Below are 13993 nucleotides of genomic sequence, written 5' to 3' on the forward strand. Positions count from 1 at the left end.
TGATGAAGCCTACTGAGAGAGAAGAGCAAAGACAACACTTAGAAGAAGAGAATCTTGGCCATGTTTGATTCCTTATTTTCCCAGTGCAGCTCTCATCCTGCCAGTTAGATGGTTTGATAAAACAACCATATTAGAAAGCTGAATTGTACCTCCTCCCAAATTCATACAATGAATCCCTAACCCCTAGTACCTCCAGTGAAGGTGGCCACTCAACTAAGATCAGGTGGCTTGGTTTAAACACAATTGGGTGAAAACTCTTCCTAGGGCATTTTTCCAACTTCCAAACCAGCTATTTGCTTACTCTCAGGAAGGGTTTTTTCCTAGCTCTAATAAGAATGACTTTACCTGGTCAGGTTCAAAATTGCTCTTTTATTTCATCTAATAATATCTGAATTCTAGGTTGGACCACCATTCGCTCACCAAGTATCTACTGCATGCCTACTAGTTATCAGAAAACAGAGAAGCCTGACCACACAGTAGCTTAGGCTGCTATAGAACATCTATCATTGAACTTAGATTCAATGTCCTAACCTTCTACAAGTGTCAGCCTTGGGGACTACTTCTTAAATCTTCAAAAGCTTTACGGTCTATTTATTCTCGATTGTGTTTTTTGGTTGTTTTGCCTGCTATAATCCTCATGTACTGCTGCCTGCTCACTCCATTCCATTGCAGGGGTGCTCTTTCTCCTAAAATAAAGTTTCTGAACATATTTTCCTGCCTCCCCATACATCAATAAACCCCTTGCTTGTTTAAAAGTAAACTAAAGTGTTTACTCAGAAAAGTTCAGCAAACAGGTTAAAAATAAACAATGAGAAATTTATTAAGCTATAAAAAAGTCTTCAGTAACTGGTATTTGAGGTTTTCAGAGGTGTGAAAACAGAAAACTTATTTTTTTAAGTTCCCTTTGCTCTTTCAAATGCATCTCTCCCCCACAAGTCTCACGTAGCTCTCTTAATATTTCATTCATGGCTTTGATAATCTCCTTCCACCTTTCACCTCCTCTTTTCCTCACTATATTGTACCACTTGTGAAAACTATGGCTAAAAATCAGTTCTTTGTGGTGAACATGCTTCTAACAAATAATTGCCTTTACTTGTTTCTTGTTTCACTTACTGAAAGACTACAGAAAAAACTTGACTTAAACAGCCTTTTATTTAAATAAAATTTTACACACTTATTCATCTAAACAGCACTGCTATGTCTTCCACAAAAATGCAGACAAAAAATATTAAAATTATTTACCACATCTATCTTTCAATATTCTATATGTGGACACAAGATAAATTCTTGTGTTGAGGTAAAGGTTTTAAAAATAAACAACAAATAAATTCTCTGACTATAAGTGTCTTTGTCCTAATTATGGGAAAATAGAGAAGAATTCAGTTGTCTGTGGGTCACAATCTAGTCTACTCAACGCTCTAAAAGAATCTACTTTTCTGCTTTCTCAGATGTTCTCAGTCTTATCTTCTCAAAGATTTTACCTTATTTTAATCCAGAGTATTTTTAAGTGTTACAAAAATAACAACTAAAAAATGATTCTGAATTCAGATGTGCTTGTAAAATGCTAGATAGAATAACTTAAGTTTTGTGGGGGTTTTTTTTGTTTTTTGGTTTCTTGGTTTTTGTTTTTTAAAGTAGCAAGACTCCTCAGATTTTAAAATACTTGCATACCATGAGGACCCACAAGGGGTGCCATTGGAAGCAACACTCACAAATTTATTTGACCTCCCATACCCACTTTGTGCAAAAAATCTTTTAGGATTAGTGGTCTGGGGAGTAATGGTATGATGTCTCTAATCATTTCAAGTGACTTAGAGAAGGAAGAAATCTTAAAGGCCTAACACAAAAACATTTTTATTTTCTTTTAAAAATTCTAGCTACTACTCTACTTGACTTTAAAACTGTTACTAATTGCCTTAGAGGAAGTGTTGATTTGGGTAGTACCATATGGCATATTCTTTTTTAAAAGGGCTGTATTTAAACCCTTTAATCAAATAATCAAATATTTCATAATAGAGAGAAAATCAAGTCACCAAAAATAATCATTGGAAAGTAATGAACATTTTACCTTCACCACAAATTTGAGATGATGGATACACAAAATGTGGTCTATCCACCCAGTGGAATAGTATTCAGGCTGAAAACAGAAGGAAATTCTGACATATGCTACAACACGGATGAACCTGGAACACATTATGCAAAATGAAATAAGCCAGACACAAAAAGACAAATGTTATATGATTCTACTTATATGATATGTCTAGAAGAAGCAAATTCATAGACATATAAAATATGAATGGTGGTTGCTAGGGGTTGCAGGGAGGGAGGAAATGGGAAGTTATTGTCTAATAAGTATGGAGTTGCAATTTGGGAAGAAGAAACAATTCTGGAGATGGATGGCGGTGATGACTACACAACAATGTGAATGCACTTAAAACCACTTAACTATGCACTTAAAGATGGCTAAAATGGTAAATTTCATGTTATGTATATTTTACAATAAAAAAAATAACAGTTTGAGGTGATCAGCATATGGTAATCCCACAATAAAGAAGGGTGGGATATCAAGAAGAGAAAGGAGAACCTGAGCAATTGGTATTTGAAGAATATTTAGGGGCACCTGGGTGGCTCAGATGGTTAAAGTGTCTGACTCTTGATTTCGGCTCAGGTCATGATCTCACGGTTCATGGGTTCAAGCCCTGCATTGGGTTCTGCACTGACAGTGCAGAGCCTGCTTGGGATTGTCTCTCTCCCTCTCTCAAAATAAATAAATAAACTTAAAAGAAAAAGAATATTTAAAGTAAATCTCTATTCAGATTTTTCAAAATACATTTTTCTTTAATAGAGTGGGTAAAGTAACATAGCAATTTTGAAGGAGAGAACTAAGGACAAAAATATTTAAAGTGCTCAGTTCCCGGGGCGCCTAGGTGGCTCAGTCATTTAAGTGTCCAACTTTGGCTCATGTCATCATCTCACAGTTCGTGGGTTTGAGCCCTGAGTCGGGCTCTGTGCTGACAGCTCAGAGCCTGGAGCCTGCTTCAGATTCTGTGTCTCCCTCTCTCTCTCTGCCCCTCCCCCACTTGCCCTCTGTGTCTCTCTCTCTCTCAAAAATAAATAAACATTAATTTTTTTTAAGATTAAAAAAATAAAAAGTCCTAAGTTCTTAATATGTTAAATTTTGCATATATATGAGACCCTAATGTATAGAAGCAGAGGCCTAAATAATATCATAGATAGAAACACAAGAAATTTTTAACCTTGTTCTCAAATAATTTATAATCACACCCTAAGACTCACCCATGAGTAAACTGGAGTCAAGATACTCTGTGCTGATACATGTGTATGAGTTGTAAATACAGAACTCCAGGCAACAAGTTTGATCGAGGACCCATTTCCTGTTCTTCACACCTACCCTAATTCTCCTGGCACCAACATTCAGATCCAGCTCCACTGCCTTTGAGAAGCGATTGGTCAACGTTCTAAGCCACTGAGGTTTACCTTTTTAAATCCTGTAATCACACTCTTCCTGTAACCATTCAGAGCCTTGCCCTTTTCTCTCAATGGTTTTAGGTAGACACTGCAACATGGTTAATATATATTTTTATGCATTTTCATGTGTTTTCCCTATTTGGTTAAGATATCCATTGTTTTGGGGACGATTAAAATAGTTAAAATAGGAATGAAAGGAAAAAGAGGAAAATGGGTGCTTTTTGTCCATAGTGCAAGAAGGTTTTTAAAAGCAAGATATGGTCTAGAGAGAGGGATTTTCTAAATTCCCAAAGTTCCCCTTTGCAGATTAGAAGCCAAACCCAGCAAACTCCATGGTAGAATTTTACCCTCACATTGCAGAGAATTGAGACAATAGGGAGTTTTCTACAGATAAGACGAGAAGAAAGCATTTGCAGTCAAGAAAGAAGATAATTTTGTGTGGATACCACAGGATAAGAGTATTGTCAAGTTCTCTGAGAATCAAAGGCCTGGACTTTCTTGGGTCTTGACCAAAGGTGGGAAGTTAGTTCACTGAAACATTAGACTCTAGAGACTGAGGCCTTCTAGAACATCCAGGTTGCTGCTCTGCCCCTCTGCACCCAAGATGGCTAGGGAAAATCTTAAAGTCTGAGAGGGAAAGCTCTGATTTCACATTTCATGAGCAAAGCTTGAGTTCCCATATGCTTCCATGGGAGGGAGGAACAGACACAGAATTACTGAGACCTTGTAACACTGGATTCGATGAGAAGGATTAAAAAAAAAAAGGATTAGATGAAAAGGATAAAAACCTCTCCAACATGTATATATTTGATGATTATATATTTTGATGGTGTGAGCAACAGCATAATACCCACAAAAAACAGATGAGATTCTCCATGTGGGAAGCTACCAGCACAAAGTGCTCAGGGACCAGACCAACCTCACTCTGGTGAAGGTAGGGAGAACTGTATATAAGAAAGGCCACCTCACCCCCCACCCCAGAAGGTGTGTCAGCTTTCCCTGCAAGCATCTCACCATCTTGGGAGGGGATACAGAGGTGCTTCTTGTGAAAAGAGAAATATTCCTGACAGAGCATTTATATAGTTCAAATTCACAGAATATTTGTCTAAATTAGTCCCAATTATACCTAAGAAACTATTCTAAAATGAAAAAGACTGAATCACCTTTAATTGGAAATTTTAAATCCCTCCTATCACTATGGGTAGAACTGAGGAAAACAGGTATAGAAAAGAAATATATTCTTTTAGGGGCGCCTGGGTGACTCAGTCCGTTGAGCGTCCAACTCTTGATCTGGGCTCAGGTCACAATCTCACGGTTTGTGTGTTCCAGCTCTGCTCTGACAACACGGAGCCTGCTTGAGATTCTGTCTCTCCTTCTCTCTGCCCCTTCCCTGCTTGCACACTCTCTCTCAAAATACATAAATAAACTTAAAAAAAGAAATGCATTCTTTTATTTTTTGACCCATTTAGAGTATGTAAATGCTAATCCCTTTTCACATGTTTAACACAACAAGTAGACTGCAGTCTCCCAGAGATCTGTGCAATGCTTTATGCTATATACACAATAGGTGCCTCTAAAATGTACTATATGAAGAAAAGAAAGAAAAAAATATGGATTTCACTTCTTCCCTGCCTCTCACTCCACCAAAGTTAAGATAAATTATAAAACAGAGAGATTTAAAAAAAAATAGCATAAGAAAAATCACAGAGAGAGTTCTGGAAAAAGAACTGGCATTCAGAAAGTCACAGGGTTTAGTCCTTGGAATATTAATACTGCTGGCCACAGACAGTCCTCCTGCCAAGGTTTCTGTCAATAAGCTGAGGTAAATATCTATCTGGACCAGTAAAGTCCCACAAAAGTAATAAGCAAAGTTTTCAATCCTCAAAAATATTTGAACATCTCTCTCTCTTACAGAGAAAAAAACCCTGGAACTTCTCATAAATGGATATTTCCCTTGGGGAACTAATATCCTCTCCAGGGTCAAACCTGCATTCTCCTGAAGATTCAGTGAGGCAACATTCACAGGAAAGTCAGTTATTTTTTTCTTTCTTATTCTCTTACCTTAAAATTCACTTTGCTTAGAAGTCACTGAATATACATTCTTCTAATTGGAGCTTTCACTAGGAGAGAAACTAGGGCAAATTTTAGACAGAGCAAAGACAATCTTAAAAGTTGGCAACCAGGCCAGGGAAGTCTTAATGAGAAAGTTAACAGACTAGCTGGCTTTTTGTTAGTGTGCATGATGAGGTGTGCAAAGCTATTAACAACAGAACTCTGCAAAAAGCAGTGTGGAAAGCAGGTGAATATTGATTCTCTGTCTGAAGCTCATAAATAATTAAAGAGGCAATTGTAGTTTAAAGAAACAGGCACTACTTTTTTTTTTTTTATATAACCTGGCATAGTGGTATTCAGAAACTCCCTGTATTCAGTATCCCATAAAAAATATCCTCTTATCCTTTAAGAAACCACTCAAATTTCATCTCATTCATAAAGCCTTTCCTGACCCGTCATCCAGCCATCACCAACCATTCCCTTCTCTGAACTCAAAGAGCATTTATTGCCCCCAGCACTCAGTGGGCATAAGCTGTTAGGTATCTTTTTTTTTTTTTTTTTTTCTTAAACAAACATGATCCAATAGATGATAAAACCCTCCAGGGTAGGGATCGCATTAAATTCCTCTTATTATCCCTAGTATCTAGCCTGGAGCCTGATCCACAGCCCATAAGAGTTCAATAAATGTTTGTTGTTAATGATGATATGTTGTAGATGCATCTGAAACATAATCTGGATAAACACAATACAGGAAAAGTGCAAATCATCATCTAACGAACATGCAAGCCAAGAAATCAATACAAGAGAGCTGTCTGAACTCCAAGTGAAAGACAAAGTAATGCCCTTCTCCCTGGCCCAACATCCAACATGGTGATGGATTGTGCTACATAAAATTATCGATAAAGACCAATGTAGTCACAATGATTTCTAAACAGTAGCAAGAAATATTAGATACAAAATGTAACATTACAACAAAGGCAGCAGAACTGAGAGGCAATATATGGGAGAAACAGACAGATTTGGTTGATGAAGAACTTCTTTACAAATAAGTAACTTGGAATATAATGAAAGCATGGCATTTTCATTTCCTCCTTCTCTATCTTCCCAGCCCAGAGACTGAGATGCTGATTTCTTACAAGATACTTCGAATGAGTGTCACTTGCCCCTCAAACAAAGGAGCAGGAAGGCAAACTTGGGCATTCAACCTTTGCCAAAACAAACTCAACCCTTTAAATGAGTTATGGTCTTACAATATGAGTCAGGTTGCGTACATTCATACAATCCTCATTCACATATACAGAGAGTAAAACAATCTACTTACCTCTTGTCTGAATTCCTATCTCCTTCCACAAGGTTTGGCTTATTAACTTAGTAACAGAAAGTATGGGCCAAATCTGTTCCAGCAGTGAAACTCATCTTGCCTTTCCCTGTCACTCTTTATTCTTTTTCTATTTACACCCTTTCTTTTATCCTGATGGTAGGGGACTCTTAGGGAGAAGGCTCTCTACCACTGTTATTGAATATGTAGGTAACATATTCAGTGCCCACATTGGTCTAACTGATATGAAGCTGTGAAAAGATTAATCAGGCAAACCCAAATGTCGTTGGTCCCTGGGCAAAGATCTGGAGCAATATGGGAGGAAGGGAAGACCAAGTGGGGGCCACAGGTTGAAATTCTCCCCTAGACTGCGTATGCAGTATATGTATATGGACAACTGGAACAAGGATAATTAACTTAACTAATCAATTCAACAGAACATTGATAATGACTTGACTGTTTCAATAGGATTTACTAGTTTCTCTGGCTTAATTAACCTACCAAGAAGATTTGAATGAGTGCATTTACTCTTCACCTCATCCACTACCATGTTTATGAGTCACCTTTAAAATTCTGAAGGGGTCAAGGAACTTGCAAAATTAATTGTCTATATAGATACAGCTCTGGCCTGGTTTTTCTTCACTATTATTAATCATTTTCGTGCGTTGAATACACTAGCTAAAAGAAATGAGGATTGAATTCCATGGGTTAATCTATGTGTAGCAATAACAATTTCTATAGCCAACTTGGCTTCCTTCACAGCCAAAGGAAGACCAAAACCATCTCATTTCTTTGAAATAATTTGCCTGTGGTATCTCTTTGTGAGTCAAAGTTCTTATTGAAATAAAGAAAGAACTATACATATATAAAGTATTCCTATATTTAGTGAATACAGGAAGCTTCCATTATAAGATATAGAATTTTCCTTCTAGATCCTAAAGACATGGCCTTAGAAGTGTTTCATGTACTCACGGTCATTCATGTCCTGTTGGCACAGTAGATTGAGGTGCTCCAAGCCTTTTCTTTGTCTGTAGATAGAGGTGGAAATATTTCAGTGGGATGTACTCATGTCCAGAAACACCCAGGAAGAAAACTGGAAAGAGTCTAAACAGAATACAGAGTTCATTTAGGATGGTTATTTTTTTAGAATGATGGAGGCAGCCTGCAAAATGGTGAGTTGGAGCAATGGTTGCAGCCAGCACAAGGAGGCACTGTGGGGCAGAAAGTGGGATTCCCCACTAGATGGCGCTAGGATACATCTGTGGCACCCATGGGTATTGCTACCAAGGCAGAGCAGAGGGACGGGATCAGCTTTCACTCCTTTGTAAGCAAGGCTCTATAGAGTGCTGTATGGATTAAAGTGAGTTTATGTGGGTATTTCATACCTCCTTAGGTTTGATCTTAAATTGAAGATATACCTGGGATGGCACATGTATATGTTCTTATGAGTAGGATTCCACATGTGGGTATGAATATGGGTGTGTATGAACACACATATACAAAGAAAAATGTTAGCTTATATAGACAGATATGGGTTGATATGAGTATAGATACGGATGGAGGGACGTTATTACAACAAATAGAAATCTGGATGGAGAAAAAGGACTAGTTTCTGTTGAATGTGTACAGTCTGCCAGGACTGTATATTTTCTCATTGAAATGTGACAATAGCTGTGAAAATTGGCTATTATTACCTCCATGTTTACCATAAAGAGGATATTTCATGAACTTCATACAGATTAAGAAACTTGCTCAAGGTTACAGAGTTGAAAAACTGCAGGGCTTGGATTAAAATCTAGGTCTGTTTAGCTCCAAAACTTTAACACAGTCTTCAAAACCATAATACAGTCATGCTTCACATCACATAGACTTGCAATAGATTTTTGCAATGTGCAAATTAATTCCATACCATAATTGTGGTATGTTTGCACAAACAATACAGACATGTGCATTATACAAAATTAAAATAATATATATGCAAAAGCTTGATCTATGTTGGATTGCAAATATATATATATATATATATATATATATATATATATATATATATATAAAGTTAAATACCACATTCCACTTTCCCCCTTTTTACCCCAAGATAATTATTGAAGAACCCCATCATAGAACTATACATAAGAATGAATTCTAATATGTGACCCAATTAAAATGAGTCATTTAAAAGAATAGTAAGCTTATTTTAAAATGGATATATCAAATCCACATGCATACATAATTGAATACATTCACTACTTGCCCCAAAATACATTAACATTAAGGTGAAACTATGAATTCCATTAATATTGCCTCTTTATGTTGTAGGAAAAGCCATTTCCATTGAGGTGGTTGGAACACCTTAATTCAACCCACTCCACTAGGGTCTATTGTCATTGAAGACTGTGTAGCCTTTGGGCACAAGCCTTTCAATCTTTTTTTCTTCTCCAGAAAGTGTGTTGTTCTGTAAATTATGTTTTTGTGACGCAGATTAAAGAAGATTAAAGAAGATACTGCATAATGAGCATTTAGCACAATGTTTGGCAAAAAAAAAAAAAAAAAAAGTTAAAAGTCAACAATGGTGAGTATGATTACTGTAAGGAGAAAGAAAAAGAAGCAGAGGAGGGAGTGCTGAAGGAAGGGAAGACTAAGGAGGAGAAGAGAAAATGTAAGAAGAAAGAAGCAGACAAAGAGAAAAGAAAGAAGGTAGAATTGTAGCGAGATATAAGATCAAAGTGACAATTTCCAGCCCTTGCCTTCTCAGTGTCAGAGCTTCTCCCAGAGATACAAAAACACCGTCTGAAATAATATGGGATATTAAATATATGCCCTGCCCCCTGAAAATTATTCTATTCTTCATCTTAGGCTTTGTGCAATTTTCCTTTTTTTGTCTAAGATTGGTTACCTTTTCTTTAGGCTAAAGAAGAATGTCCTGAGAACAGAGCCCCTGGTTGAGATTGTGGAATTGAAAAGGAGGAGAAAAGCAATAAGCATTTCATCAACTTGTACTCTGGGCACTTGGAAAATATTTTGGCTGTGTTATTTACAAATGGACTATTTGGCAGCATGGTAAAGGTTAACATCACTGCTCTGAAACTAGATGGAAGATGCAGAAACTCCTTCTAGAGAAAAAGTGAAATAGATTTTCTCTGGTGTTTCTAAGCTCTAAAAAACAGTATCTGAAAGGAGAAATCATAACCCAGACAGAGGGGAAAAAAGGAAAATATTCTCAAAAGTAAAATTCCATTTAGTAAATTTCCTATGTAGATTTTTGTCGTATCAGGCCTGTTTCTTTCCTTTGTGTTGGGGAGTGTTGGGAATTGAGTTGGTAATAAGTTAATAGCAATAATACAGACTAACATTTATTGAATATTACTATATGCAGAGCACTGTTTTTCATGTATTTTATCACTTTATACTCAATATAATTCCATAAAGTAGGTATCATACTACAGATGAGAAATATGAGGCTCAGGGAATTTAAATAATTTGGTTAAAGGCACACAAGTATTAGTTGGCAGAGCTAAAACTCAAACCAAGGGCTAGCTGAAAGGAAAGCCATCTGTGGTTTACCATGCTACACTTAGATAACTTACAAGATGCCTGCTTCACTAACTCACACACAGTAGGTATTTGATAATGCTTCCCTTTTCTTTCTTCAAAGGTGTTACTGCCCTTGGATTGTTATTTCTTTTTCTTTTAAGTTTATTTATTTATTTTGAGAGAGAGAGAGAGTAAGAGAACGTGAGTAGGGGAGGGGCAGAGAGAAAAGAAGAGAGAGAATCCCAAGCAGGCTCCTCACTGTCAGCGCAGAGCCCCATGTAGGGCTCGAACCCATGAACTATTAAGATCATGACCTGAGCTGAAACTGAAGAGTTGGACACTCTACCAACTGAGCCACCCAGGTGGCCCTGTTACTTCTTTCAATAAAGCTGTTTTTATCTGTGCACAGGCTGAGAGAATGGGGGTCTGAAATATTCATTCTCTCCTGGATGTTTCTGTTAGGCTGATCCTAGATCTTTGCGTAAAAGCCTAGCAACATCCTTCCCTGGGCTTAAAAAGCCATGAGATATGCGCCAACAGTTGGAGGTTACCTCCATGGGTACTTGAGGAGATGAGACAGGCAGGGATGAGAAGGAAGATGTCTGACCCCCCTGGGGGTCCTTTTTCTACACCATTCTGGCACATTCACACTTATAAAATCATGTGAGATACCTAAATTTTTTAAGTTAAGGGAGAATCTCAAAGCTTCACCTTGTCTCTAGCAAATAATTTTCTGAGCTATTACAGGACTATAACAAATTGGATCAGGAGCACTGGGCATGGTGGCCACTAATCAGTTATTGGCACAGTAGGAGGACATGCCATCAGCTATAGCTGTTGTTCAAGGAATGACTATTTCAACTCTTGTCCTACAGTCTCCTTTTATCTGCTTAAACTCCAAACTAGGATAGCAATATGAGTGATGAAATCAAGGCCCATAGATGTCCAAGGTCACACCATTAGTCTATAAGTGAACTAGAATCCAGGTGTTGTTGTTGTTGTTTATTAAACTTCCAGTCAAAACTAATCTCTGATTCAAGGTATTTCCACAAATATTGGAAGATGGCTTGCTGGGGAAAGAAAGGAGGATCCTAATTAGTCAAATGTGTTTGGGAAATGTGGCATTCTCTATCATCTTTTCAGAATGTAAGATATACATTATGCACACAAAAGTCTCATAAATCCTGCTATAAAATTTTAAAGCTCATTCTCCCCATAAATTCTGTACATTTTTTTTCAGGTTTTTTTTAAACACCTGTTAATATGCAGAGGCACTAGTATTTCTTAGAGCCCATTTTAAGAAATAACACCTCAAAGCAATTCAGAGAGAGTTCTGGAAATGTTTCTTATTGGGAATCAAAGTATAAATAATAATTATAATAATTGCCTTTTGTTGGTATTTCTTTTATTGGTATTTTTATTGGTATGCTCATACTCTCTCTCTTCAGAATACCGCCATATATTTGTAATAGGTCTCTTGGGTCCCCAACTTTTCCTGTCAGATTGATTCTCTATTTTCCTACCAGATCTTCCTTTCCTAAATACACTTTCATTATGCCTTTCTCACCCCTCTATCTGTGACATTCTACTGTTCTCAGTCTGGCATTTTGATCTCTGCACTGCTCTCCAAGATGAGCCCTTTGGTTTAATCAACCAACTCACTCTCTGATCTCTACACAGGATACAAGCTTTCTCAATTCCCCCACCTTTGTGTTCTCCCCTCTGCCCACATGTGCAGGTGTATTTGTCAATAGATTGCGGTTCCTCTTAGAGCACAGGTGATTATGTGCTCATTACTGCTTCCTTCACAGGACCAGTTGTCTACCTGCATTGCCTTCAAATCCCGCCCCCCTCATCTATGACTCTCAAAAATGAATGTCCCTAAGCAGGATCACATTTGATGACCTGACACTCAGCAACTCATGTGGTGTTATCTTTAAGCTTAACTGTGGTGACAAAATTTTATTATTAAAGAAGTCAGAAATATCTAAAAGAATTAATTTCTGAGGGAAAAAGCAACATACATTTTTGTTCTGTCTTTTAAAAAAGTTTATTGAAATTTTAGACTTCAAGCCCAAGTTTTTGTGTTGGTTGTAGGAACAGGTGCCCATGGGGTTGTGTCAAGGACATACTCCAAGCAGTTCCATTTCTACCTTATAAAGTAACTGTTTGCAGAGGGATCAATGAATATAAAGGCAGAGAGGATGAGGTAGAAGGACAATTGATAGTCAAAAGATCTGGCTTTGGGTTCTGGTTTTATGGATGACTCCTGAGTGACCTTGGGAAAAGTGACTTAACCTTCCTGGGCAGCACTTCCCTCGGCTGTAAAATAAGAAGTCTAATATTTAAACTCACAGGGTTATTGTGGGAATTAACTGTGGCAATTGCTGTAAAATGCCTTGTAAATTATAAGGGGCTCTGCAAATATTACTGTTAAGGAAATATTCTGGGCATCTCAGGTTTATTTGTCTGAGATGCCCAGAATATTGGATCAGGAGCACTGGGCATGGTCGCCACTAATCAGTTATTGGCACAGTAGGAGGACATGCCATCAGCTATAGCTGTTGTTCTAGAGGTATAGCTGTTAATACTAGAGGTATTTCCAACTGACCTAGAATAATTTCTATCACAGAACATGAGATTCTCTTATGTCTCTATGATCGCTCCATGTTCTAGTTCCAACTCTGTTCATATTTACATTTAGCAGAGTTAACTTTTTAAAAACATTTTTTTCTCTTTATTGTTTGAAGACTGCTGCTCGAGCTGTTGTTAGTAACCCAATGAAATATGCTGAATCCAACCTAGGACTTTCAACTCCCCCTGCAGTGTCCCCCCCCCCAGTACACACACATACCATCAGGTTTTCCTTCCATTCTTCCCCTTCCATTCCCTTCTGTTCCCTTCCCTCCCTCCTCCTTTCCTTTTCTCTCCTTCATGCCTCCTTCTCTTACTATTGTCTTTCTTCCAGGAAGAGTCTAGAAATATTCACGTCAGAAAATACTACATGACCAGAGTGACTATATTCTACCTCACCCCTGCCTAAGTCTACATGAAACACTTTGTAAAGCCTCACCATTTTCTCCAGTGCATTCAGTTCAGCTCTACTCAAACATAGGTAAAATGTACCTAACTGTATGTTATTTACCAATTAGGTCCCAGGGCAGACTATAAAGTTAATGCAAAATCTACTATGCAAGACACTTGATTACTGAAGAGCATCCCCCAGGCATTCTGCAGCCTATAGGGGTGATACATTTTCTATGATATGATGGGAATTATTGGCTCACTGGACCAGAACGCTCTCAGAGTCCATGTAAAGACCCTTATTTTCACAATGAATTGAAAAGCCAACAGACTCTGGTTTCCTGCATATTCACAGTTTGCAGATTATTGATCTGATAATGAATCCACTCAGCATCCTCTGGGTATCCTTAGTTCAATGTATGTGCAACCCCCCTTCACAAGGCCTGTGTCACACAACCCCTGGAACCAGCACCTGCACACCAGCTGCTTATGGTGCTCAATTTCTCAGATGATTTTTGTCTTTAAAGTGTAGTATTTCGGCCTTCCTTAAAAATACAAGGTCAAGAAAAGTAATATCCC

The 13993-nt window shown here is 37.7% G+C and overlaps 1 protein-coding gene across 1 annotated transcript in view; it reads right to left on the minus strand.

Annotated features, from left to right (window-relative positions):
* LOC131490147 (urea transporter 2-like) overlaps nucleotides 1-13993 on the minus strand; it is a 482671-nt gene that overhangs the window by 408844 nt on the left and 59834 nt on the right. The window contains exon 2 of the mRNA XM_058692230.1: nucleotides 7832-7887. The gene's annotated coding sequence lies outside the window, so the exon portion shown is untranslated. The remainder of the gene's footprint in view (nucleotides 1-7831; nucleotides 7888-13993) is intronic.

This window comes from Neofelis nebulosa, chromosome 11 (assembly GCF_028018385.1).
Source record: "Neofelis nebulosa isolate mNeoNeb1 chromosome 11, mNeoNeb1.pri, whole genome shotgun sequence".
Classification (NCBI taxonomy): Eukaryota; Metazoa; Chordata; class Mammalia; order Carnivora; family Felidae; genus Neofelis; species Neofelis nebulosa.